Source organism: Chlorocebus sabaeus, chromosome 8, assembly GCF_047675955.1.
Source record: "Chlorocebus sabaeus isolate Y175 chromosome 8, mChlSab1.0.hap1, whole genome shotgun sequence".
Taxonomy (NCBI): domain Eukaryota; kingdom Metazoa; phylum Chordata; class Mammalia; order Primates; family Cercopithecidae; genus Chlorocebus; species Chlorocebus sabaeus.
Window position 1 is genome coordinate 32,966,753 of NC_132911.1, and position 26,134 is coordinate 32,992,886.

Below are 26,134 nucleotides of genomic sequence, written 5' to 3' on the forward strand. Positions count from 1 at the left end.
CCGTCTCATAGCACCATCACCTATATAATAGACCATATTGGAAGTCATAGCTGCCCACTCCTTCTTTCTCAGCTCTTACCCTCATCCAGTCACTTTCCAATTATTAGAAGAGCTGATGCCTGATCTTCATTCCCAGTGCTAGGCTCTGTCTCAGATACTTACTACTTCTGAGCTGCACAGTTGCAAAACCCTGCTACGTGATCACCCCTTCTCTGTTCTCTTCTTCTAACCCTCCTTCAACAATATTGACAGAGTAAATAGCTTAAAATTTCCTAAAAGATGTTCTCAAACATTTTAATAGCTTTTTATTGTCTATAAGTATAAAATCCACTCTCCTTAAAGCTAAAAAGTTGGGTCAAGCCAGATTGGAAAGGCTCTGAACTCTACCCTGGTGCCCACATCCCCCTCTTCCCTTTTTCTGTCTCAATCATAGCCAACTACCACACTTTTCACTCTCTCTGTGTCTTGCTGATTTTGGTCCTTGTACCTGTAAGTTCATCCTTTGTTCTTTCTCTTAAATTTCTCACACTCAATTCAAATATCACCCCATCAGAGGGGCAGTCCACCCCCAATCAGAATTCATTTGGTATGCCTTCATTTTCCCTACTACCATATTATTAAAACATCTATCACTTATCAATTATGATTTGTCCTGAAGTTAACTGAGCCTGTGTCCTCTGTTTGACTATGAGTGCTTGGATGCTCCCAAGTGGAGTTAGCCATCACCACCATGATACATTAATTTATTTTTTAAAGTTTCTCAGCTCACTGAAATGTACATAGAGAATTGTATTTTTACCCCAGTAAAACCTTCAACTGGGCTGTGTTGATTTCTCTACCACAAAGGGCAGTGGCTCCCTTTACAACATTGTAGCAGGTTCAGTCAATATCTAGTACCTGTTAGATACAAGAATATCTCTTGGTCTGGATCCAAGACACCTGCTCCTTCTTTTTCTAGCCTGAAGTTCCTTAAGTATTGGGAGAAAGGATCGTGGATGAGAATCTCCATACATGATAGGGGCTCTCTCTGGACTCACTCTGGTTCAGTCTAATGTGGCTTCCAGTTAATTGTGTGAATGATATTTCCAGGAAGAGAATGGCTTTGATCCAGCCCCCTCCATAACTGAGGACCTCTCCCAGAAGCATTCCACCATCTGAACACACCCCACCCCCACCTATGTTTCCAGGTCAAGCCATGCACTGTTTGGTGCAGTTGTTTACTAGACAGACCACAGCTGCTACTTCTCCACCAAACCTGGTGCTCCTTGCGTAGAGCTGCCGGGACTGCTGGAGTCAGGTCCTCTCTGACACTTTCTTTTATTATTATTATTATTATTATACTTTAAGTTCTAGGGTACCTGTGCATAACGTGCAGGTTTGTTACATATGTATACTTGTGCCATGTTGGTGTGCTGCACCCATCAACTCGTCAGCACCCATCAACTCATCATTTACATCAGGTATAACTCCCAATGCACCTTCCAAGTAAGGCCTATGAAGAACTGGGATGAGATACAAATTACCCCATCTTTTCCCTAACACTTTATACAACAATGTATTTCAAGCGTGTTTGCATGGCCTACTCCAGAAGGCCTTTCATCCTCAGAAACCTCCAGATCCAAACTCTCTTGGTTTAAGGATGGCCCCAAACCTCAGGGAACATGTGAGAGTCTGGGACTGAAAGGGACGATGTAGGCACTCCTACACTGGGGCTCCAGCATGGCCCTCCAGCACCCTTAAGTCATAGTGCCCTAATTCAAGATTGAGACTCCAAAACCCCACTCTACATCTATCTGAGTATCTAATAGGCATTTCAAATGTGACAGATATAAAACCACAGTGGTTTTAGTCATATATTCAGTATTACATATAGTTAATTTAATTGAACAAATATTTGTTATTTGTTCAACACAGTATTCAGTATTACATATAGTTAATTTAATTGAACAAATATTTGTTAAATGTCTACTTCCTACTGCGCTCAGCAGCTCGGAGTATTTTCAGGAACTTGACAGCTCAGCAGACACCCAGTCAAGGGATGAGATGCCAACCTCCACAGCTTGAAGTTGCCTCCAATCTTTACAAGAAATTCTTTTAGAACTTCCTTCACCTGATTTTAGGGATGGGAGGTCATAGCTTCTCACCTGGAATATTGCTCTGCTCGTGTAGCCAAGACTGTCCTACCTTTCCTTTTTGTTTGTTTGCTTGTTTGTTTGAAATAGGATCTCCCTCTGTGACCCAGGGTGGAGTATAGTGGCAAGATCATAGCTCACTGCATCCTCAAACTCCTGGGCTTATCAGTCCTTCCACTCAGCCTCCCAAGTAGCTGGGACTACAAAAGCATGACCCATGCCCAGCTAATTTTATAAAATGTTTTGTAGAGATGGGGTCTCACTATGTTGCCCATGCTGGTCTTGAGCTCCTGGCCTCAAGCCATCCTCCTGCCCCTGCCTCCCAAAGTGCTGGGATTACAGGTGTGAGCCAGTGTGCCCACCCCTCCCCAACCTTTTGGTCCCCTTCTCCTGAAAGGAGGGAGTGCTGCGATAAGAGGTGAAGTGGAACCTGTACTGCTCTGGTCTCCCAGTAAGCCCTGGGGAAATGACACTGGCCTCGTTTGCTGAAGAGCTTCTTTGGGATGGAATGTATGTAGGGCCTTTTCTTCAGCTTTGGGCCTTGGCTAAATTCAGGGTCAAGAAAAACCTCATTGTGATACACTATAAAATGCCTTATATATGTAGACTTCTGCTGGCCTTAACAGCGTTTTCATAATACATTTCTCTAAGTATATGTCTCCCTGCAGACACTGGAAACTCTTTAAAGGAATATATCTTCTTCACTTGCTACCTCCATTTCTTAGCACAGTACTGAGCATTTTGTGGGTGTTCAATGACTGTCCGATATATTATTTTCTAACCCCCAAGAAAGTTGAAGTCTCATGATCACAAGATGCCAAGCTCCTCCTATTTCAGAAAACAAAACTCAGGTCCAGAAAAATGAGGTCATTTATCCAAGGGCACCCAGCTAGATGGGATTCCATTTCACACACAAGTTCATACACTTAATGGTGCAGCAGAAGCCTAAGTAAGCCAAGCATATCTGATGACTGGCCTTTGGAGGAAAGAAAGTGGGTAATGGAAAACACTGCACAAATTCTAAAAGTTGATTTTTGCAGATGAAGCACATTTTTCATGCCCTGATCTGGGAGGGTTTGCCAGTGTGTACCGTGACTAATTCCTGTTGGCCCAGCCTAGACTTCCTGTTTTCAGGGCAGCATGACAGATTTGTTGGTAGAATTTGGCTTTAATTCATTTCAGGCTGATCCTGGAAACCAGAGGCTTTGTCATGTCTCATGGCAACATTAACTCCATTTTTCTGCCTTCACTTCTTCTATTATAAGCAGAGGCCACTCAATAGGGCAATCTTAACTGCCTGCTGAAGGTGACAGCCAGAAGTATAAATAACTCTTCTTATTTAGTCTTTTATTCTTTTCTGGGAAAAGTAGCGATCTTCTTCTCTTATCTCTCAAGTGGATCCAAAGCTGATTAAATTCATTCAAGACAGCTTACATCTTTCTTGGTGAAACAGAATTTCCAGAACAGGTTGTCCGAGGAGGGGTGACTCCTACGGTGTCATCGGATGAACCCACAGTGACTCAGGGTCAATAAAAGATTTTCTATGGGGTCCAGTCATGTCCACATTTAACTCCATCTATTAGAGCATGGAGTGGTTGAAACCTGAGATATTATCCAGGAAGGTTTTACTTCTGCTTTGTCCGTAAGCCAAAAAAAAAAAAAAAAAAAAAAAGGCAGCTCACTTATTCAGAATTCCCCAAGTCAGGGTGGAAAGGAAGACAGGTGGAAAACAGAAGTCTGCAGCTGTGCCCAGAGCCTTTCACACGGGGGTGGTTGCATGGGGCACTCTGGACAATATGCAATGAAGAGTGGTCTCTGGGCACAGATCCCACGGAGGGAATAGTCAATGAGTCAATAGGCTGTCTGCATGGGTACCTGCTGTATTGTTCACCTTCATGCATGGAGTAAGGCCTGATCTAAAAACTACCCCCAGCCCAAAGCCATCCCTGGCAGAGAAATAGAAGTCACAACCCTTTATTAGCTGGTGAGTCTTGTGCCCAAACATGAACCAATTGTCATGGTCAGAGAGACACAGAACACTGGTTGGCCATTGTTATACCCACACCCAAATCTGTGAAGGGAAAAGGAGCACACAGTGAACGGCAGAGCAGCACCCACAGAGATACGGGGGCAAGGGAGAGGGCATTCCCTACAAAGAGGAGCCTGGGCAGACACCCATCCATCAGTAAAGACCCCTATACACTTTTTTATTTATGTATTAAAATGCTCTCATTTTGCCTAAGATATTACCTAAGATAATTTTGATATTTCATGTGACATTTAGGTATTTTATGTAATGCCTAGTGAATCTATTGGACATCATATAGAAATATATTTTTCCAAAGACTGTTAGGCTGTGTATATCATACTCAAGAATTGTACACACTGGCTACCTTCTATACTTTTCCAACAACATACCACCTGTCAAATATCTACATCAAGTGTCCTGTCTTTCCCAATCAATTTCTTTATTTTCCCATCTCTAGGAGTCGCATGAAAAATATTTAGAAATAAACAAGTACTTCAGGATGGAAAAGATGGGGAAGACGTATTGCTATTGATTGGGCATACTTATCTATGGGAAAATGCGAAATATAACAGGACATCTAGAGAGTCTAAGAGTAACTGATTATTTTCAAATACATTTCCAGAAAGCTAAGCACTAGCAGAATTTTCTGAGACAAAATCTAATTCTTATAAGGTCTATTAAAGGAGAGGCTGTTATCTTTATGTAGGAGCTGGAAAGCTGGAAATTGCCTTCCACTGAATACTTCTCTTTATTCTTTTTATGATACTGGACTCGTAACTATTACCTGTATGACACAATTGCTCAGTACTGCAAAGGGAAAGCTACACTGATTTCCCCATTCATGACATAATGTGACTTGGAGTCCCCACTGCTATAAGCAATGCAACAGAGAAGGAAGACAGAGGCGCCTCCCCTTATTTTCATTTTACTCTTAAGTAAATGTGGACAGCCAAGAATTATAAGTGCTCATAATGAGGTGTTCTTGCAAGATTTAATGTGTTTCTAGGCTGCCATCAATATAACTGTGGGGCTTTGGTATTTCTTATAAATGGGTCTTTCTTTTCAAAGAACATTTTAGTTACTTTCTGTCCAAGGATTCACTTAAGCAAAACCTTAACCTAAGGGATAATAAAACAATAATATTCCTTTTTACTTTGTAATTCTCCTCATCCAACAAATACTTACTAATAGAAGGAAGGTCTTCTCCACCCCAGATCATTTTACCCTTTAACTAATAATAATAATAGAAGGAAGAGATGAGAGGAAGATGCTAGTGTTTATCAATTAGAGGGTGGACAATGCTTTAGTAAGGCAAGGTGGAAAAGGGGAAAAGAAACTACAATTTTTTAAATGTATGCTTCATTCCAAGCATTCTCTTAGATGTGGGGTTGACAAAGGTAAATATAAAAAGATTTCTAGGCCAGGTGCGGTGGCTCACGCTTATAATCCCAGCACTTTGGGAGTCTGAGGCGGGCAGATCACAAGGTCAGGAGTTCGAGATCAGCCTGGCCAAGACAGTGAATCCCCATCTCAACAAAAAATACAAAAATGAGCTGGGCGTGGTGGCAGGTGCCTGTGATCCCAGCTACTCTGGAGCCTGAGGCAGGAAAATCGCTTAAACCCGGAAGGTGGAGGTTGCAGTGAGCTGAGATCACGCCACTGCACTCCAGCCTGGGTAACAGAGCGAGATTCTGTCCCAAAACAAACACAACAAACAAACAAACAAAATTCCCATCCCTCAAAGAAATCACAGGTTAGCAGGGAAGACAAACATGCACATTAGCTAGAAAAGTGCCTCACACATTGAAGACGTCTTTTAAATGCTTGTTGGCCTGATAATTTACCTATGATAAAATTCAAATTCTGGCTCTACCACTAACAAGCTCTGTGGTGTTGCAAAAGTGACTGAACATCTCTGTGTTATTGGGAACCACTTTGCACAGCACCTGGCACATAAATGTAATCGTAGTTCATATTATCATTGCTGTTGCCTTCGGTTCCCTTCACCTCCTGTTCTGGCCCCTCTTCCTCCCTTCCTTAAAAACCCATTTTCCAGTCATCCCGAGCCAGGAGCCCCCGTCCCAGGCCTGCCATGGTGCTTCACATCTCTGAGTCTGTGGTTTTCTTTCTATTTTGTTCATCTCGATTGGGTTTCCCAACCTGGTTGTGAAGTCTCTACGGGGAGTCATTATGGTTTTTTACCTTTTTAACCCCAGCACCCAGCACACTTCCTAGAACAGTAGGAAGTAGACATTTAACAAATGTAGACATGTAACAAATATTTATTCAATTAAATTAACTATATGTAATACTGAATAAGTCTGGGCACAGTGGCTCATGCCTGTAATCCCAGCACTTTGGGAGACTGAAGCGGGTGGATCACCTGAGGTCAGGAGTTCGAGACCAGCCTGGCTAACATGATGAAAGCCTGTTTCTAATAAAAATACAAAAAATTAGCCAGGCACGGTGGCGCACACCTGTAATCCCAGCTACTCGGGAGGCTGAGACAGGAGAATCACTTGAACCCAGGAGGCAGAGTTTGCAGTGAGCTGAGATCACACCATTGTACTCCAGCTTGGGCAACAAGAGTGAAACTCTGTCTCAAAAAAAAAAAAAAAATGCTGAATAGTATGACTAAAACTATACACTACCAAAGTAGAGAAAGAATAATGGATTCTTATAGAGAAAGAATCATGGAAGGTTTCACATAGAAGCAAATGGCTTAAGGTGTGAATTTTGAAAGATAAATTCATCAAGGGATGGAGGTTTGGCCTATGCAAATGTAGTTGGCTTAAGAAAAATACAAGTATTACCAGGGGTAGTGGCTCACACCTGTAATCCCAGCACTTTAGGAGGCCGAAGCAGGCAAATTGCTTGAGCCCAGGAATTTGAGACCAGCCTGAGCAACATAGAGAGACTCTGTCTCTATAAAAGATTTTTAAAAGTAACCAGGCATGGTGGCACACACCTGTAGTCCCAGCTACTCAGGAAGCTGAGGCAGGAGAATCAACTGGGCCCAGAAGATGGAGGCTGCAGTGAGCTATGATCAAGCCTGTGCACTCCAGCCTGGGCAACAGAAGATGACTTTGTCTCAGAAAAGAAAAGGAGAAGGAGAAGGGGGAAAAAGGGAGGAGGAGAAGGAGGCAGCGGTGGTGGCAGCAGAGAAAAAAAAACGAAGCTGGGAGCGGTGGCTCATGCCTGTAATCCCAGCACTTTGGGAGGTTGAGGCAGGCAGATTACTTGAGGTTAGGAGTTCGAGACCCACCTGGCCAACATGGTGAAAGCCTGTCTCTATTAAAAAATAATAATAATACAAAAATTAACCAGGCATGGTGGCGTGTGCCTGTAGTCCCAGCTACTTGGGAGGCTGAGGCAGGAGAATCACTTAAACCTAAGAGGTTGCAGTGAGTCAATATCGCCCCACTGCACTCAAGCCTGGGCAACAGGCAAGACTCTGTCTGAAAGCAAAAAAAAAAAAAAAGAAGAAGAAGAAAAAGAAAGAAAGGGAGAGAGGGAGGGAGGGAGGAAATGAAGGAGGAAAGGAAGGAAAGGGAAGGAGGTCAGTCCTAAATGTAAGAAAGTTCACAGCGTGAGTGGGTGCTAAGTAGGGAGCTGAATGAAGGAGAAGTAGAAGCACACGTTTGTTCTCTAAGCAACAATTTTTTCATGCTAAGGAAAAGCACAACATAGATTGTTTGGCTTTATTTTAGTTTCTCTTCTGCATCAACAATATTATTTTTGTAAACTCATGTGTAATGAGGAAGGAAGGGGCCTTAACCATTTCTCAGCCTTAACAGATAGATAGGCCAAAAAACAACAAACAACTCTCACTGCCATTACAACTCCCCCATTTTTCAAGTCTCTTTTGCCCCAGCCCCACATTTCCCATGGCCAATGGTGCCCTCTTCCCTACTCCATCCACAACCTGCACATATCTGTTCTCCTTCATCTTCAGGCTTGAGCTTGTATAGAAGCCAATCATAGAAACCTGAAGTTCAGGAGAAAAGAATTTCAGCCAGAGTCATACGTTTGTAAAATGTCTACAAGATTGATCAGCTATTTTCCATTTGTTGGTGGGCAACAAAATGTTCCACCGAAAGGCAGACGTGGTACAAGCCTTACACCAAGGCAAATCACCGAACTTCCCATTAGTTCTGCCTCTAGCAGAATGACTAGGGGTCAGCCCAGAAGGCTGAAAGGCCTGAAGAAAGTGAGGAAGGGACTTAAGCAGAAGGATCAGCAAGTGCAAAGTTGGTATGTTTCAGGAACAAGAAGGAGAACAGAGGCAGAGTGGAAAGGATGGGAGAAAAAGTGATAAGATCATGGACTAGGGAGGTAAGGACATCAGACCATGTAGGGGGGTTGAAGGACTTGGTAGGACCTTTGGATGAAGAGACAGACATACTCCCTTCCTTTATAGAGAAATCATCTACAGGGGAAAAGAGATGTCTAGAAAAGAGTAATCCCAAACATAATAAACACTGTGAAATGAAAATGCGAAGAGTCGGAGATCATACAATGAAGGGGCTCAGAAAAGGCTTCCCCGGTTCTTCAGAGAGTATTAATGTGGCAACAGAAGAGCTGGGACCAGTGGCAGAGTGTTCCTGGGAGAGCATATGGAATAGGCAAAGACTCAGATTCGGGAAATAGTGGGGTACACTTGAGGCAAAAAGCCCAGGGGAGTTGAGCACTGAATATAAGGAGGAGAGGGGTGCCGAGAAGTGAGACTGGAAAGCAAGATGACACTACACCCAAATCATGTGCAAATCATGGCACAGATTCAGGTCCATACCCTAAGAGCAAGAGGAAGCCCCTTTAAGCAATAGAATGACATAATCAGACCGGGGTTCTAAGAAGACCGTATTGGCAAATAATTTGGTATGGCTGAAATACAGAGTGAGGAAGGGAAGTGGCAAGAGATAACACTGAAGAAATTTGCTGGGGTCAGGTTATATAGGGAAAGACCTAGAAAAGTTCTTCTCTCCTAAACTTTTTTAAAAAGAAAAAGAAAAAAAAAACAGACAATCCAACATGCACTAAGGAAAATATCATCTGTCTTGGGAAGCGTCATTTCCTTTCCCACTAACTCTATTCTCTTGGCCAACAAGCTGAAAGTTACCATTCTATCTTATTCATAGCTGTACAGTAACTACCAGCATAGGGGTCCCATACACTAGTGCTTCTCACACTTACTTGAATGTGCATAAGAATCCCCTGGTGACCCTATTAAGTTGCAGATTCCTTTTTTTTTTTTAAGGCAGAGTCTCACTCTGTTGCCCAGGCTGGAGTACAGTGACATGATCTCGGCTCACTGCAGCCTCTGCCTCCCAGGTTCAAGCAATTCTCCTGCCTCAGCCTCCCAAGTAGCTGGGATTACTGGCATGCGCCACCACACTCGGCTACGTTTTGTATTTTTAGTAGAGACAGAGTTTCACCACGTTGCCCAGGCTGGTCTCAAACTCCTGACCTCAAGTGATCTGCCTGCCTCGGCCTCCTAAAGTGCTGGGATTACAGGTGGGCCACAGTACCCGACCGAGTTGCAGATTCTTAAGCAGTACACTGGTCCGGGACAGGGCCTGAGATTCTACATGTCTAACATGTTCCGAGCTAATACCTATGATGCTGGTCCATGAGCCACACTTAGAATAGAATAGCAAGGTCATATACAGTTCTAGAACTAAACAGAAGATCTTCGGGCTTTCTGGACATAAACATAATAGCAGAGTTAACACTACAAAATAAGCAAACAGAACCAGCCTCTGTTTACTTCGCTGCTTTCTGTCAGAGAATTTGGATGTGGCATTGTCTTTCCAGAAAGTGACTTTAGGAGTTGTTCAGTGTGCAACTTAATTGGAAGCAATTCAACTCCAACAATACTCCTCTGGGAGGCATAAGGTGAGACGCCTTCTGGTTATGACCCTACACCACAGTGACACCTGCTGGTGAATTGATGGATTACGTTTTGAGCACATTTCTATAAGGAGGCTTTGAGAATATTGAGTCATGGGAGCCAACTTTTTCACAATTAAAACTGCCCGAAGTGCATCTTCTAGCTGTAAAAGGAACTTTTAAAAATAAGGCATCTGAAATGCCTTGATAAGAGTTAAGATCTGAGCAATGGTATGCTGATATATGTTTAGAAACCAGCTGTCCAGGAAAAGGAAATATATACGCGCGTGCGCACGTGTGTGTGTGTGTGTGTGTGTGTGTGTATCTTATACATTTTACTGATAAAAAAGATTGCAGCACAATAATGAAATGTACAACATATTTTATTGTAAACTCTATGTAGAAATTGACTCACAGAATGGCTATGCTTATTTTTACCAAACTTTGGTGTTGATTGCTAACCCATAATTGCAATTCAACAATGTTTTGACAGATATGACTAAGTGCCTAATTAGCATAGAATTTGGCAATGAAACCACTCAAGTCATTGATGATATGAATGTAATTCTGACATGAACGTTAGTTATTTTTATTTACATTAATGAATAAGGCAACAGTGAAACAACAAAGATACATGTTAGAATTTCACTCATTCATCAGTGACATAAACATAACTTTTCCTTATAACTGGATAATACAATCGACTTTTGAATAATGTAGGGGTTAGGGGTGCCAAACCCAGGCATAGGTGAAAATCTGCCTATAACTTTTGACTCCCCAAAAACTTAACTACTAATAGCCTACTGCTGACTGGGAGACTTACCGATAACATAAACAGCAAATTCACACATATTTGTATGTTACAGGTATTATATCCTGTATTCTTACAGTGAAGTCAGCTAGAAAAAGAAAATTAAGAAAATCATCAAAAAGAGAAAATATATTTACTATTTATGAAGTGGAAGTGAGTCATCATAAAGGTCTTAATCCTCACGATCTTCTTGCTGAATAGGCTGAAGAGGAGGGGGAAAAAGAGGGGTTGGTCTTTCTATATTGGGGTAGTAGAAGTAGAAGAGGTGGAAGAGGAGGCAGGAGAGGCAGGCACACTGGCGTAACTTTTTTTTAATCCATGTATAAGTGGACCCGTGCAGTTCAAACACATGTTGTTCAAAGGTCAACCGTCGTGTTGAATACTGAAAGACTATTTCTCCAATTTCTGTGTTATTCATAATGCAGTTACAGACATCACACATTTTAAACTTAACCCGCATTATTAACATTTCTCTATCATTTTTTAAAGTCTAGAGAGTCAACAAAATGATAAATCCTGCCCTGGTTTGTAGCATTTTTTAACTTCCTTGTTACAAATACTCCCACCATGACTGGTTTCAAGCTCCCAGTGTGAAATCGCTGAAAGTGGAGTTGGGCAGGGGCACCCCACCCTAAGACATTTCCACCATATATGTGCACCAGAGAGAAATAACCTCCAGAGGATGGGTACTGGAAAATTATAATACATCACTGGGAAGTGGTGAATTTTGAGTATTTTTAACCTTTGTTTTTAATATTATTTCTTTGATTGTAAGTTTATGTAACTTAATTTTTAATAGTGTCTGTTTTTAACAACCAGCTCACACATTTTTTAAAAGTTTAACAACTGGGCCTCATAAGCTAGTGGGAGCCAGTTCCAGGAACCACTGGGTCTGCTGGATTCAGGGGAGGTTTGAGGATAACATAAAGTGATATTCAGAGAGCCTGGGAGGACATGCTGGGGATTTCACCCTCAAAAAAGTTTATGCCAGCTCTTGGCCAGGTCAGCAAAAAATGGCAGATGAAGTCATGGAATTGCAGTGGAATATAGAGGCACAGTTCCTGATATGGAGAACTGTTCCTGATAGTGAGAAAGGAACTGAAGCTGTCCTGCCCAAGAGTAGACATTAGCAGGAACATTGAAGGGCCAAGGCATGAGGGCCAAGGCAATCACAAGGTTACCAAAAGGGGAGAGACAGGTAGGGAAGAGAGAATTGTGGCCTATCTCTCTTCTGAACCTCCTATGCCACTGATCAGGCTCCTGTTTGACAATAGGGTAACCAGAATATTAGGGGAAAACAAAAGGTTAGCAAAGATGTTCTGCCCACAGTGCACATTCACCGGGAGTGAAGAGAGTGAATGAAAAAGGAAGACATTTACTCCTGAACTCTACCGCTAACCTAGAAATGGGTGCAGCACACCAATATGGCACATGTATACATATGTAACAAACCTGCATGTTGTGCACATGTACCCTAGAACTTAAAGTATAATAAAAGAAAAAAGAAAGATAGTATGATGAATCCTCTGCCTTTGGTTTGATGTGAGTGCTGAGCCTTAGTCTACTTACTTCCCACCTAAAGGGAAAAGTGGCTACCTTTCTTTAATTAGGATCTTGCTGTTTCAAAACCAGAAAAAAATCTGTAGATCAATAGACCAGGAAGAGATTTTAGAAATCATCTAATCTAGTCCCCACATTTCACAAATAATTATAAACATTGACATTTCTGCACTCAGGAAGATGGAAAAGTACTTCTCCATATTCCTTTTGAAAAGCACAGCTCTTTATCCTTCATATTATAAATGTAGTAGACGGACTAAGGAACTCAGTATTCAAAGAATGACAAAGTGGCAAGTACCCTGGGCTTTCTTTTTGCCTAATACATATCAGAGTTGGAGCTGAAGAGGCAGGCAAAGAATCAGGAAATGGACAGCCTAGCAAGATAGAAAGCTGGTAGATTATAACCCCTCTACTCTCACCAACCACAGAAATGAAAACCAGAAATGAAAGAGGAGACATTACTACCAATTTTACAGAAATCAAAAGGAGTGTAAAGAGTACTATGAACAATTGTATGCCAACAAATTGGCAACCTAGATGAGATGGATGAATTCCTAGAAATGTACAACCTATGAACACTGAATCATGAAGAAACAGAAAATCTGAATAGGCCTACGTATTAGTTTACGTAGGGCTGTCATAACAAAATACCACAGACTGTATTGCTTAAACAACGGAAAATTATGTTTCCACAGTTCTGGAGGCTGGGGGTCCAAGATCAAGGTGTCTGAAGGTTTGCTTTCTTCCAAGATCTATGGCCACATGCAGATGGCCACATTCTCACTTTGTTCTCACTCGGCCTTTCCTTTGTGTTGTGTTTGATGAGGAAGGAATACTTCCAAACTCATTCTATGAAGTGAGCCTTACCCTAATACCAAAGCACACACATATCTGGCATCTCTGTCCATATCCTAATCTCTTCTTATAAAGACATGTATTGGATTAGGGCCACCCCTAAAATCTCATTTTAATTACTGCTTTAAAAGCTCTATCTCCAAATATAGTCACATTCTGAGGTAATGGAGGTTAGCGCTTCAATACATTAATGGCAGTGGGGGGACACAATTCAGGTCATAACAACCTATAACTAGTAAAGATAGTGAATCGGAAATCAGAAACCTCCCAGCAACCTTTCAGATGACATCACTGGTGAATTCTACCCAATATTTTTTAAATTAACACCAACACTTCTCAAACTCTTCTAAAATGTAAAGAAGGAGGAGCACTTCCAAATTCATTCTATGAGACCAGACTTACCCTAATACTAAAGCCAGACAAAGACATTATAGATAAGAAAACTTGCCACTGGCTAGTAACAAGATTCCCCCCTCCTACAGTGTCAGTGGAGACCACATGCAAAGTGTAGACTTCCACCTCTGTAGACAAAAATGGAACACCCCTTTCTCCTTGCTGGAGAGGTTTCAGAAGAGGTCTAATGAAGAGTCATGATGTTCACCAGTGCCCAGCAGCAATGAAATCACCCCCATTGCAGTATCAGTGGAGACCATATGGGAAGCTGAACTTCCAACATTGCCCGTCAGTAGTGAAGAGTTCCCTCCTCGGGTGTCATCAAAAGCCAAGTGAGGTATCAGTATTTTACCTCCAATTGACAGAAATGATACAGTACACACCTCCCCTTCTCCTCCTGGAGCAGTGGCAAGAAAAGCAGCTAAAACAAAAGGCTTAAATAAGATCCATATCTTATTCTTGCTTCAACAGCACAAATAACAAAATTGGAATGATGCAGAGAAGATTACTATGGCCACTGCACAAGGATGTCGTGGAAATTCATGAGGCATTCTATGAAAAAAAGATCGAGATCTCAAAACATAATATTTTAATGACCCAGTTTCTATAAAAAAAAATTATTCATCATACTGAGAACCAAAAAGATCTCAAACTAAATGAAAAAAGACAATCAATAGGTGTAAGTGCCACTGACAGAGATGTTGAAATTTACTGGGAAAAATTTTTAAAGGAGCCATAATTTTTTTAACGCTCCAATGAGCAATATAAACATGCTTGAAATAGGTGAAAAAATAGTAAATTTCAACAAAGAGATATAAAGTTTCAAGAAAGAAATAGAAGATATAAAGGAGAATAAAATGGAAATTATAGAACTAAAACATACAATAAATAGTCAGTATAAAAATCTCAGTGAGTAGGCTGACTGTAAGAATGGATGGGAAAGAGGAGAGAATCAGTTATCTGGAAGGTAAAACATTAGACATTGCCCAAATAACAATAGGGAAAATAGATTGAAATAAATGCAAAGAGCCTCAAGAACTAGTGAGACTGTAACAAAAGATCTACCATTTGTGTATTTGGAATCCTGGAAAGAAAGGAAAAAGAAAGTGGGGCTAAAAAAGTACTCAAAGAAATAATGGGTGAAAACTTTCCAAAACTGACGAAAGACATAAATCTATAGATTCAAGATGACCAAACACCAAACAAGCTAAACCCAAAGAAATCCACAAGACATATCACATCATGATTAAACTTCTTAAAACTAAAGACATAGTCTTGAAAACACTTTTTTCAAAAAGTGACATTTCAAAAAAGTGACATTTCAAAAAATGACACCTTACCTATAGAGGAAAAACAGTTCAAATGACAGTTGATTTCTCGTCAAAAACTATAGTAGCCAATAAGAAATGACATGATATTTTCAAACGCTGAAAGGGAAGAACTATCAACCCAGAATCCTGTATCCAACAAAAATATTCTTCAGAGATGAAGGAGAAATCAAGTCATGTTCAGATGAAGGAAAATTATTTTAATTTGTTGCCAGCAAACCTACGCTAAAAGAATAGTTTTTAAAAGTGTTCTTAAAAGGAAGAAAATTATAAAGAATATGCTAAGCAAAAAATGAACAAAAAAACTCTTGAGTTTTCTAATTTATCTTTATTAGTTGAAGCACATATTATAACACTGTCTGATATGGTTCTAAATGAATGTTGAGGAAATATTTTAAACAATTCTATTATAAGTGGAGAAGGGTAAAGGAATGTAAAAGGAGACATGGTTTCTATATCTCATTCAAGCTGGTAAAATGACAACACCAGCCAATTGTAAAGTTCATGTACATGTAATATCTTTAAAAAACACTTAAAAACAATCAAATAATGCACACACACACATATATACACACATATATATGTAAATGGCAAATCTTTGGTGATAATGTCAGTGTAGATTCAACAGTTGCAAGAAATGTACTACTGGGTGTTGATAGTGGGGGAATAAAGTCTAGCTATATATGTGTGTGTGTGTATATATATATGTATGTATGTGTGTGTGTGTGTGTGTGTGTGTGTGTGATTAAATTATCAAATTGTACATATAAAATTGTATCAAATATAAATGGTCTAAATACACTCCCAAAAAAACCCAGCATGTAGGTTTCAAAATATGATCCAACTACATGCTGCCCTTAAGAAACTCTCTTAAACTATGATATAGGTAAATAGGATATAAAAGGATGTTAAAAAAAAAAAAAAAGATATATCATGCAAACATTCATCAAAGAAAAGCAAGATTGGTAATATTGATATGAGATAAAGTAGACTTCAGAGCCAAATATATTACCAGAGACAGACAGGGACATTATAGAAAGACAAAAAAAAGCAGTCCACCAAAAAGACAATAATCCTAAGTAAGTGTGCACCAAACAACAGAGCTATAAAACATGTCATGCAAAAACACATAGAACTGAAAGGAGGAGAAATAGACAAATATACAATGGTGTTAAAGTCTTCACTCTTCTCAACAGCTGACAGAACAACTAGACAGAAAATATAAAGACTACAGAATAACACAAAATGCCATCAACCAACAGAATCTATTCAATATTTTTAGGGCACTTTTCTCAATAGCAGAAGAATACATATTCTTTTTAAGCACTCAGAAAATATATACCAAGATAGGCCATATATCTAGCATCACAAAACAAACCTAAAAATTTTAAAGTATTGGAATCATACAAAATGGGTTCAGTGTCCACAGTGGAATCAGACTGAAAATCAATAACAGAGCACTAAGAGAATACTTGGCCAGGTGTGGTGGCTCACACCTGTAATCCCAGCACTTTGGGAGGCCATGGCAGGCAGATCACTTGAGGTAAGGAGTTCAAGACCAGTCTAGCCAACATGGAAACCCTGTCTCTACTAAAACTACAAAAGTTAGCCAAGTGTGGTGCCACGCACCTGTAATCCCAGCTACTTGGGAGGCTGAGCCAGGAGAATCACTTGAACCCAGGAAGCCGAGGTTGCAGTGAGCTGAAGTTGTACCACTGCAGTCCAGCCTAGACAACAGAGTGAGACTCCATCTCAAAAAAAAAAAAAGAAAAGAAAAGAAAATATCTGAATACTTGGGAACTGAATAGCACACTTATAAATAATCTTTCAGTAAAGAGGAAGGCTCTAAAGAAATTGAAAATATATTGAACTGACAAAAAAAACACAACTAAAGCAATACTGAGAGAGGAATTTATAGCACTAAACGTATACATTAAAGGTGGGGGGAAGCCTCAGATAAATAATCCAAACTCTCACCTCAAGAAGCTAGGGGGAAAAAAGAGCAAGATAAATCTAAAGCAAACAGAAGCAAGGAAATAATAAAAATAAGAGTCAAAATCAATGACATTGAAAACAGAAAAAAAATAAAGAAAATTAGGCCAGGCTTGGTGGCTAATGCCTATAATCCCAACACTTTGGGGAGCCAAGGCCGGAAGATTGCTTGAACCCAGGAGTTCAAGACCAGCCTGGGTAACAGAGCAAGACTCCATCTCTACAAAAAAATCAAAAAGGCTGGGCGTGATGACTCATGATTGTAATCTCAGCACTTTGGGAGGCCAAGGCCTGCAGTCAGGAGTTCGAGATCAGCCTGGCCAACATGGTGAAACCCAGCTCTACTAAATATACAAAATTAGCCAGGCATGGTGGCATGTGACTATAATCCCAGCTACTCAGGAGGCTGAGGCAAGAGAACTGCTTGAACCCAGGAGGTGGAGGCTGCAGTGAGCTGAGATCACACCACTGCCCTCCAGCCTGGGCAACAGAGAGAGATTGTCTCAAAAAATAAAAATAAAAATAATTTAAAAATTAGCCAGGTGTGATGGCTCACACCTGTGGTCTCAGCTACACAGGAGGCTGAGGCAGGAGGATTGCTCGAGCCCAGGAGGTCGAGGCTGCAGTGAGCTGTGTTTTTACCACTGCACTGGTATTTTACCACAGCGTATCTGACAGAGCAAGACCCTGTCTACATCAAAAAAAAAAAAAGAAAAGAAAATTGACAAATCTGTAGCAAGACTGACCAAAGGGAAAAAATATTGTAACAAAGGACTAGCATTAGAATATATAAAGAACTCTCAAAACTTAGCAGTAAAAAAAAAAAAAAAAAATTCCAATTAGAATATGAGCTAAAGACATGACAAGATATTTCACAGAAGATATACAGACAGCATAAAAACCCATGAAAAGATGTTCAATCTTCTTAGCCATTAGGAAAATGTGAATTAAAACCACAATTAGATAATCACTACACATGTATCAGGGTGGTCAAAACTAAAACTAGTGACAACACTAAATGCTGGTGAAGAAGCAGAAAAACTGGATCACTCAAACGTTGTTAGTAGGAATGTTACAGCCACGCTAAAAACCATTTGCCAATGTCTTTAAAAACTAAATGTGCAGTTACCATATGACTCAGCAATTCCACCTCTAGTCATTTATCCTAAAGAAAACTGGCCAGGCACAGTGGCTCACGCCTGTAATGCCAGCACTTTGGGATGCCAAAGCAGGCAGATCACCTAAGATCAGGAGTTTGAGACCTGCCTGGCCAACACGGTAAAACTCCATCTCTATTAAAAATACAGAACATTAGCTGGGTGTGGTGTCATGTGCCTGCAATCCCAGCTACTTGGGAGGCTGAGGCAGGAGAATTCCTTGAACCCAGGAGGCAGAGGTTGCATGCAGTGAGCCAAGATCGCGCCACTGCACTCCAGCCTGGGCGACAGAGCAAGACTCTGTCTAAGAAAAAAAAAAAGGAAAAGAAAACTTATTTTCATGCAAAAACCTACATCAAGTTTAATTTTAAAATATTTTGTTTACTTCTCAAGGGTTCCACAGGTGTGTACAGACAGATACAGGACTAGATCTATGTCCTGACCTCTATCCTTCACTACATATCTGTCCATGATGTCTGGAATGGTGTTAAATTTTGTCTTCATCTGATGGATAACGGTTGCTCAAAGTTCTGTGCTGAAAAGGTTTCTAAGGCCTTGGGATTCTAAAACTAGCAGAAAAATTGATTAGAGGTGTCTGCCATGAGTGTAACCAACAAGAAATGCAATAGACAAGCTTAATATTTGCCAATCCTAAATTGAAATATGCTGCCTCTCCAATTATAGAATATTCAAACCAGAAGAGATATTGGCAATGACCAAGTACAAAATCCCTTTATTATACTTATGAGGAAAAGCGAAGTAAAATGAGAGAGATCCAGACCCCGAGTTTACCATCTCACTCATCCATCCCTGTGTTTAGAGCTAATTGACTAGATATTTCAAGTCAGTGAGTTTTTTTCTGAAAGAATTTTACTTGTTCAGTTATTTTTCACAAACAATTTCTTGACGCTAGAGGTTTCCTAGAAAAATGGGAGATGATCATTCTAGAAGAGAAAATGTCCAACTTCAAAATTTGGAGCAGAAACTCACATGCATCATCCTGAAAGTCAAGCTAACATTTTCTAAGGATATCTTGTCTTATTTTAAGAAGTACATGTGTTCTCCTCTCATATGGCAGAAAGTGGTAGAGAGATATAATATGGGGTGTTAGGACCCCCAACCCACACTTCCTTGTGGAGACCCCCAAACACTCACTTCCCTTTGCCTATGCAAATCATTACCCCATTGTTTCAGGAATTCCCAGAAGTCTTTTCAGCCTTCCAAAACTAACAGGTTCCATTTTTCCGTTAGTTCGTTTGTCTTGTTAATATCAAAGAGATCCCTAAGAATGAATAAATGGAGTAAAATTAAAATTTCCAGGGGTAATCACACTCCTGAGAGTTTCCCCTATGCATGTTAAAAATAAGTTTTGTGTGCCTTTTTCTCCTATTTAAAAAAAAATGTCAAGTCTGGATACGCTTATGTTTTTAAAAGAGGGAAAGAAGCCAGCTTCTTAAATCCTTCACTCCTAAGAACAAGCTGTGCTCAGAGATGTGAATTCATTACTGGCTACTTTGGTTCTGTGCGCCTTGAGGCCTTACCGTCTGAAGCCTTGCTGCCACCTCCCTGAATAACCACATATCGATGGTTAATGAATATATAAAGATTTGAGGATCTGACTGGTGTGAGCAGGCCTGACACTTGATCTTTTGAGTGAAACTTGTGATAACAGCTCGCAGAGGCCCCTCTGAAAGCTCTCCATGGCCTTTTCTGCTGCCAGCCTCCTGCCTTATCAGCAGGCACCAAAAGCCTCAAATTACAGCAGCTAATTGGATGAAAACGGAAATGCATCCTTCTAATGGAGTGAGATTAATGCCCTGATCTTCTTCCTTCACTTGCTGAGGGAAAACAAAAACACAGATGAAGGTTGTGATACAGAAAAGTAAACTAGCTTGCTTCAGAGCCACAGAGTAGATGTCCCAGCTAAAATCTAAGGTGACTACAGCCACGTATCAAAAGCACAGAAAACAACCCAAGATAGCAATTTCCAAATTATTTAAGAGGCAACTTGCCAAATCTCTTGCTCAGGAAAAGTTAACAGTAGGATTTACCTTTGTACACGGATAAGTCACTTGTCCCTAAAGGTAATTTCATTTATGGCCTGATTTTATGACATTTTTATAACTGTGATGCCCTATTTGGGTCCCAGGAATAAATAGAGCTGAATAATAAGAGAAATCAAAATAAAGATTGAATGTGAAATTGTCTAATGCAACTGAGACGGTGATATAGTCAACTGAGACGGTGATATAGTCAACAGGGCATATTTTTATGAGCATTCTGTTGCTCCAGTAGGTTTCTTACGGACTAAAATAGTTTGCATTAAAACACATTTGCAGTTGATTCAGGAGAGAGGACCTGGATGACATCAACCTATTTTATCTCAAGAATTGCAATTAAAAATGTATGCAGAGTAATTTCATCTTTTTATTAAATTACCCTGAAAAAAAAGAGCAATGCTACTATAGGGTGATTCAGACACTAAAATTCAAAGGAGCTTGAGAGTGACAGACATTGAATTTACACCATTTAAAACACAGGTCTGACATCAAGGCCCTGGGTGATGTGCTTGTGACAATTAATCACCACATGTGGTATATTTTAATTTTTTTTTTTTTTTTTTTTTTTTTGAGTCAGAGTCTCACTCTGTCACCCAGGCTGGAGTATAATGGCATGATCTCTACTCATTGCCACCTCCACCTCTCAGGTTCAAGTGATTTTCGTGCCTCAGCCTCCCAAGTAGCAGGGATTATAGGCACCCGCCACCACGCCCAGCTAATATTTGTATTTTCAGTAGAGACAGGTTTCACCATGTTGACCAGGCTGGTTTCAAACTCCTGACGTCAAGTGATCCGCCCACCTAGGCCTCCCAAACTGCTGGGATTACAGGCTATTTTAATATGTTTTTATACTCCACTTGCAAGGGATGAAATGTGTGAGTGCCTTAAGGAGGTACCAGCATGATGGCAGGAGGAACAATGGGGCGTGGAAAGAGGAAAAAAGACAGTAAAGCAGCTACAGAAGGTGGTATTTATTACTTTTTTTTTTTTTCTTTGAGATGGAGTTTCGCTCTTGTTGCCCAGGCTGGAGTGCAATGGGGCGATCTCGACTCACCACATCCTCTGCCTCCCAGGTTCAAGCGATTCTCCTGCCTCAGCCTCCCAAGTAGCTGGGATTACAGGTGCCTGCCACCACGTCCAGCTAATTTTGTATTTTCAGTAGAGATGGGGTTTTTCCGTGATGGTCAGGCTGGTCTTGAACTCCCAACCTCAGGTGATCCACCCTCCTCAGCCTCTCAAAGTGCTGGGATTACAGGCATGAGCCACCGCACTTGGCCCTACATTTTTAAATTACAGTCACTCAGTGCAGTGGAAAAAAAACAAAAACAAAAACAAAAACTTGGTGAGAGGCACTCAAACTGCCTAATTGTGAGCTAAATTTCCTTAGAACTTAAACCTAACTGCTTTGCATAAACTTGTAGATCAACAGATGTCCATCCTCTTCTATTATCTGAGGGTCTGGTTTACACTGTCAGCCAACAAACCCTTCTCTATTAAGCACCAATTACAAGTCGAGCTTTAGATTACACACTTCATGAATGACCAGTGTGGAATAAATATAATTATCAGATAACATAAAAAATATACCACGCCCATAACTAACCACTTTTGCCTCTCCATTTTATTTTGTCAGTGAAAGGACTACTAACCGTTTCCTTTGGAAGAATTCTGTTTCTTTTCTGAGCATACTGCAGAATGATCATAAACTTTGCTCTCAATCTGGACACTACCCCTTGTTTGCTGCATACATTTGGATGTTACTCAATATTCCACATCTGTTTTTCAAGCTGCAGAAATCAGAGTTATAATGTTTCCATCTTACAAAGTTGTTTTGAGGCTCAAGTCACATCAGGGCCGTATGTAAAAATGTTTGGAACATATATTGAGCCATAGAGAATGCAAAGAAAGACATAAGTCCCCAGGATAAAATAATCTAGTAGGTGAGATACAATTTGGGATTATTCTAAGGCATCATATGAACAAACATAATATAAATATAGAGAACAGAGACAGCCCATGTGAATGTCACAGTTATTCAAAGCAAGCAAAGAGTCATCATGAGGTACATTAGTCAGAGAAAACTTCTACGAGGTTTTAGTCCCTGAAGGAAGTATAATTTCTCCATAAAATCAAAAATTATAATACACTATTGGCATTTGTTAGGAATATAGATCTCCAAAGTGCCTTTTGAATGCTTTACCCAACTTTCTGACACTTAGCAATACAGCCTATTCTTCAAAATATATCCAGGTGTTCCTTCTCCTGCGCCTGTCACCATCTGCACAAAAACAAGAGAACTGCTCCAGGTTCTTCCAATCCCTAAAAAAAACAAGCATCTCCACCTTGATCCCTGCAATCAACACTCTGAACTGACACTTAGCTTCCTTTTCTGGAAGTGCTAATGAAAAAAGTCTGCACTGTTTGGTTGTATTTTCTCTGATCATTTATTTTATTCCCTTTTAAAGTACCATAGGTTCTGCAAATACTGTTTGTATCTATATATTATGTCTACATGTCCACCACCAGCAGTAAGACTTGACAAATTATCTAAATTAATTATTCAGACTTGGCTTTAGTTTCTATTTTAAAATACGATGCATTGAATTTGAGGCATTGACACATGAAAATATTACTCATGCTTGTTGCAAATTTTAAATGAGAAAATGTTTTAAATTCAGACATATATTCAAGTACATTTTATTTACTCATGGGCAAGTTTTTAATTAAGGCAAAACAGGCTACTTAACATAAACCATTAACTGGCAATAGAAGTATAAGCAGAATTCAAAGTCATAAATTCATTCATTGATGGATTCTGCCAGGCACTGTGCTAGGCATTAGGGATGTATACAGAAAAAGATACCATCTGACGTTCAAGGAACTCAGTCTGCAGGAGACAAATACATAAACAGATTCTAAAATTTACAATGTAATAAATTCCTCTACAGACAATGCAGGATTGATTTTTCTTTCGCCTCCTGATGCCATGTGCATACCAGACTAACATAAGAGAAGACAATAGGGGACAGACGATATTTTAAAAAGACAACTTAGGCCGGGCGCGGTGGCTCAAGCCTGTAATCCCAGCACTTTGGGAGGCCGAGACGGGCGGATCACGAGGTCAGGAGATCGAGACCATCCTGGCTAACATGGTGAAACGCCGTCTCTACTAAAAATACAAAAAAAAAAAAAACTAGCCAGGCGAGGTGGCAGGCGCCTGTGGTCCCAGCTACTCGGGAGGCTGAGGCAGGAGAATGGCGTGAACCTGGGAGGCGGAGCTTGCAGTGAGCTGAGATCCGGCCACTGCACTCCAGTCTGGGCGACAGAGCGAGACTCCGTCTCAAAAAAAAAAAAAAAGACAACTTAGTGGCTGGGTGTGGTGGCTCACACCCGTAATCCCAGCACTTTGGGAGGTGGGATTACAGGTGTGAGGTGGGCGGATCATTCGAGGTCAGGAGTTCGAGACCAGCCTGGCCAACATGGTGAAACCTGGTCTCTACTAAAAATGCAAAAATTAGCCAGACATGGTGGTGGGCACCTGTAATCTCAGTCACTCGGGAGACTGAGGCAGGAGAATTGCTTGAACTCGGGAGGCGGAGGTTGCAGTGAGCCAAGATCTGCACTCCAACCTGCGTGACAAAGCAAGACTCTGCCTCCAAAAAAAAAACAACAACAACAACAATGGCCATCTACAGAAAATGCCTGTGGTGGCCGGGCGCGGTGGCTCAAGCCTGTAATCCCAGCACTTTGGGAGGCCGAGACGGGCGGATCACGAGGTCAGGAGATCAAGACCATCCTGGCTAACCCGGTGAAACCCCGTCTCTACTAAAAAATACAAAAATCTAGCCGGGCGAGGTGGCGGGCGCCTGTAGTCCCAGCTACTCGGGAGGCTGAGGCAGGAGAATGGCGTGAACCCAGGAGGCGGAGCTTGCAGTGAGCTGAGATCCGGCCACTGCACTCCAGCCTGGGCGACAGAGCGAAACTCCGCCTCAAAAAAAAAAAAAAAAAAAAAAAAAAATGCCTGTGGTATTGCAGATGAATGCTACATAGTCCAGAACATTGAAGACAAGGAACATACTGTCTCAGAACCAGTGAAAGAAACTGGAGAAAGAAAAACTAATAAAATGTGGCAGAAGAGTCACTCCCAATTGATCATGAGTCAAAATAATGAGTTCACCTCCTCGTTAAAACTCTCAAAGAGCCAGAATGTAGAATTTCAACCAAAAAAAAAGAGTCAGAGTGTTGGGTGTCTCCTTCCTTGTTCCTTGTAGGTGTGTGGATGTGCACACATGTAAGTGTATATGTGTGAGTTAACCAGGTCACTGTTAAGACCATGTAGGGAATGGGTTGTACCACTTCCTCCTTTTCCACATTGGTGTATAACCTGGTAATTACATAGGAGAAATACAAATATGTCATGAAAGAAGAGTAATAGCCTTTGGGGATAGTAGGGCAGGCTTCACTGAGAAAACAATTTGAAGCGAGTCCTGAAGAAAAAACAGGAATCATTTATATCATGATATTCCTGGCAGAGGAAATAAAACAGGGTCTACAAAGATTTAGAGGTATGAAGAGAGAATGGAGTGTTTGGGGAAAAGGCAAGTAGTTTGATGCAGGCAGAGCACAGGGCATATGAATGGGAGAGAAGGAGGTGAGCCTAGGAAGTCAGACAAGGGCTATATCAGAAAGTCTTTATTCTAAAAGTGATGAGTGGCTCTTAAAGAATATTGAGCTAGAGAGTGTTTCATTTATATAAGAAAAAACCCTAAAATAAGCAGCATATAAAGGTTACACCACATAAATACATTGGAAAAAGACTAAGTGAAGTTCATCTGAGCTGAGAGCCAAAGTATGTGAACTTGACCTTGGAGGAGATCCGTGGAGTCTAATGTATGGGGTGTGCATCTAGAGAAGCCTCATGGAAAGGAGTAGTTCAGTATCAAGAGTCTTGCCTGCTGTATTGTCTACCAGTGCCAGATAACTGTAGGAGTCAAGCCAGTGGCCACAGACGTTTGTCCCCATTCATGAATGTAGCCCTTTTCCTGGGCAAGTAGCCAAGCCAGCTGCTCTTCTCCTTGCTTTTTTCACAAGGGGCTTTAAAAACATTTTTTTTGATAATTTTGGGGGAACAGGTGGTTTTTTGTTACATAGGCAAGTTCTTTAGTAGTGATTTCTGAGACTTTGGTGCACCCGTCACCTGACCAGTGTACACTGTACCCAATGTGTAGTCTTTTATCCTTCACATCCCTCCTACCCTTCCCCCTGAGACTCCAAAGTCCATTGTATCATTCTTATGCCTTTGTATCCTCATAGCTTAGCTCTCACTTATAAGTGAGAACATACAATGTTTGGTTTTCCATTCCTGAGTTACTTCACTTAATGGTCTCCAACTCCATCCAAGCAGCTGCAAATGCCATTATTTGGTTCCTTTTTATGGCTGAGTAGTAGTCCATGGTGTACATATACCATATTTTCTTTATCCACTCATTGGTAGATGGGCATTTAGGCTAGTTCCATATTTTTGCAATTGTGAATTGTGCTGCCATAAACATGCGTGTGCAAGTATCTTTTCCATATAATGACTTCGTTTCCTTTGGGCAGATACCTAATAGTGGGATTGCTGGATCAAACGGTAAATCTACTTTCAGTTCTTTAAGGAACCTCCATACTGTTTTCCATAGTAGTTGTACTAGTTTCCATTCCCACCAGCCAGGTAAAAGTGTTCCGTTTTCACCACATCCACACCAACATCTAATTTTTTTAATTTTTAAATTATGGACATTCTTACAGGAGTAAGGTGGTATCTCATTATAGTTTTAATTTGCATTTCCCTGATATTTAGTTATGTTGAGCATTTTTTTCATATGTTTGTTGGCCATTTGTATATCTTTGTTTGAGAATTGTCTATTCGTGTTTTTTGCCCACTTT

General features: G+C 40.7%; 1 long non-coding RNA gene and 1 other non-coding gene across 2 annotated transcripts in view; both read left to right on the top strand.

Moving 5' to 3' along the window:
- LOC140712190 (uncharacterized) overlaps positions 1 to 26,134 on the top strand; it is a 162,715-nt gene that overhangs the window by 118,746 nt on the left and 17,835 nt on the right. The window lies entirely within an intron of this gene.
- On the top strand, positions 14,129 to 14,231 carry LOC119618956 (U6 spliceosomal RNA). The gene has a single exon (XR_005235300.1). It is a non-coding gene; the product is annotated as a U6 spliceosomal RNA (small nuclear RNA).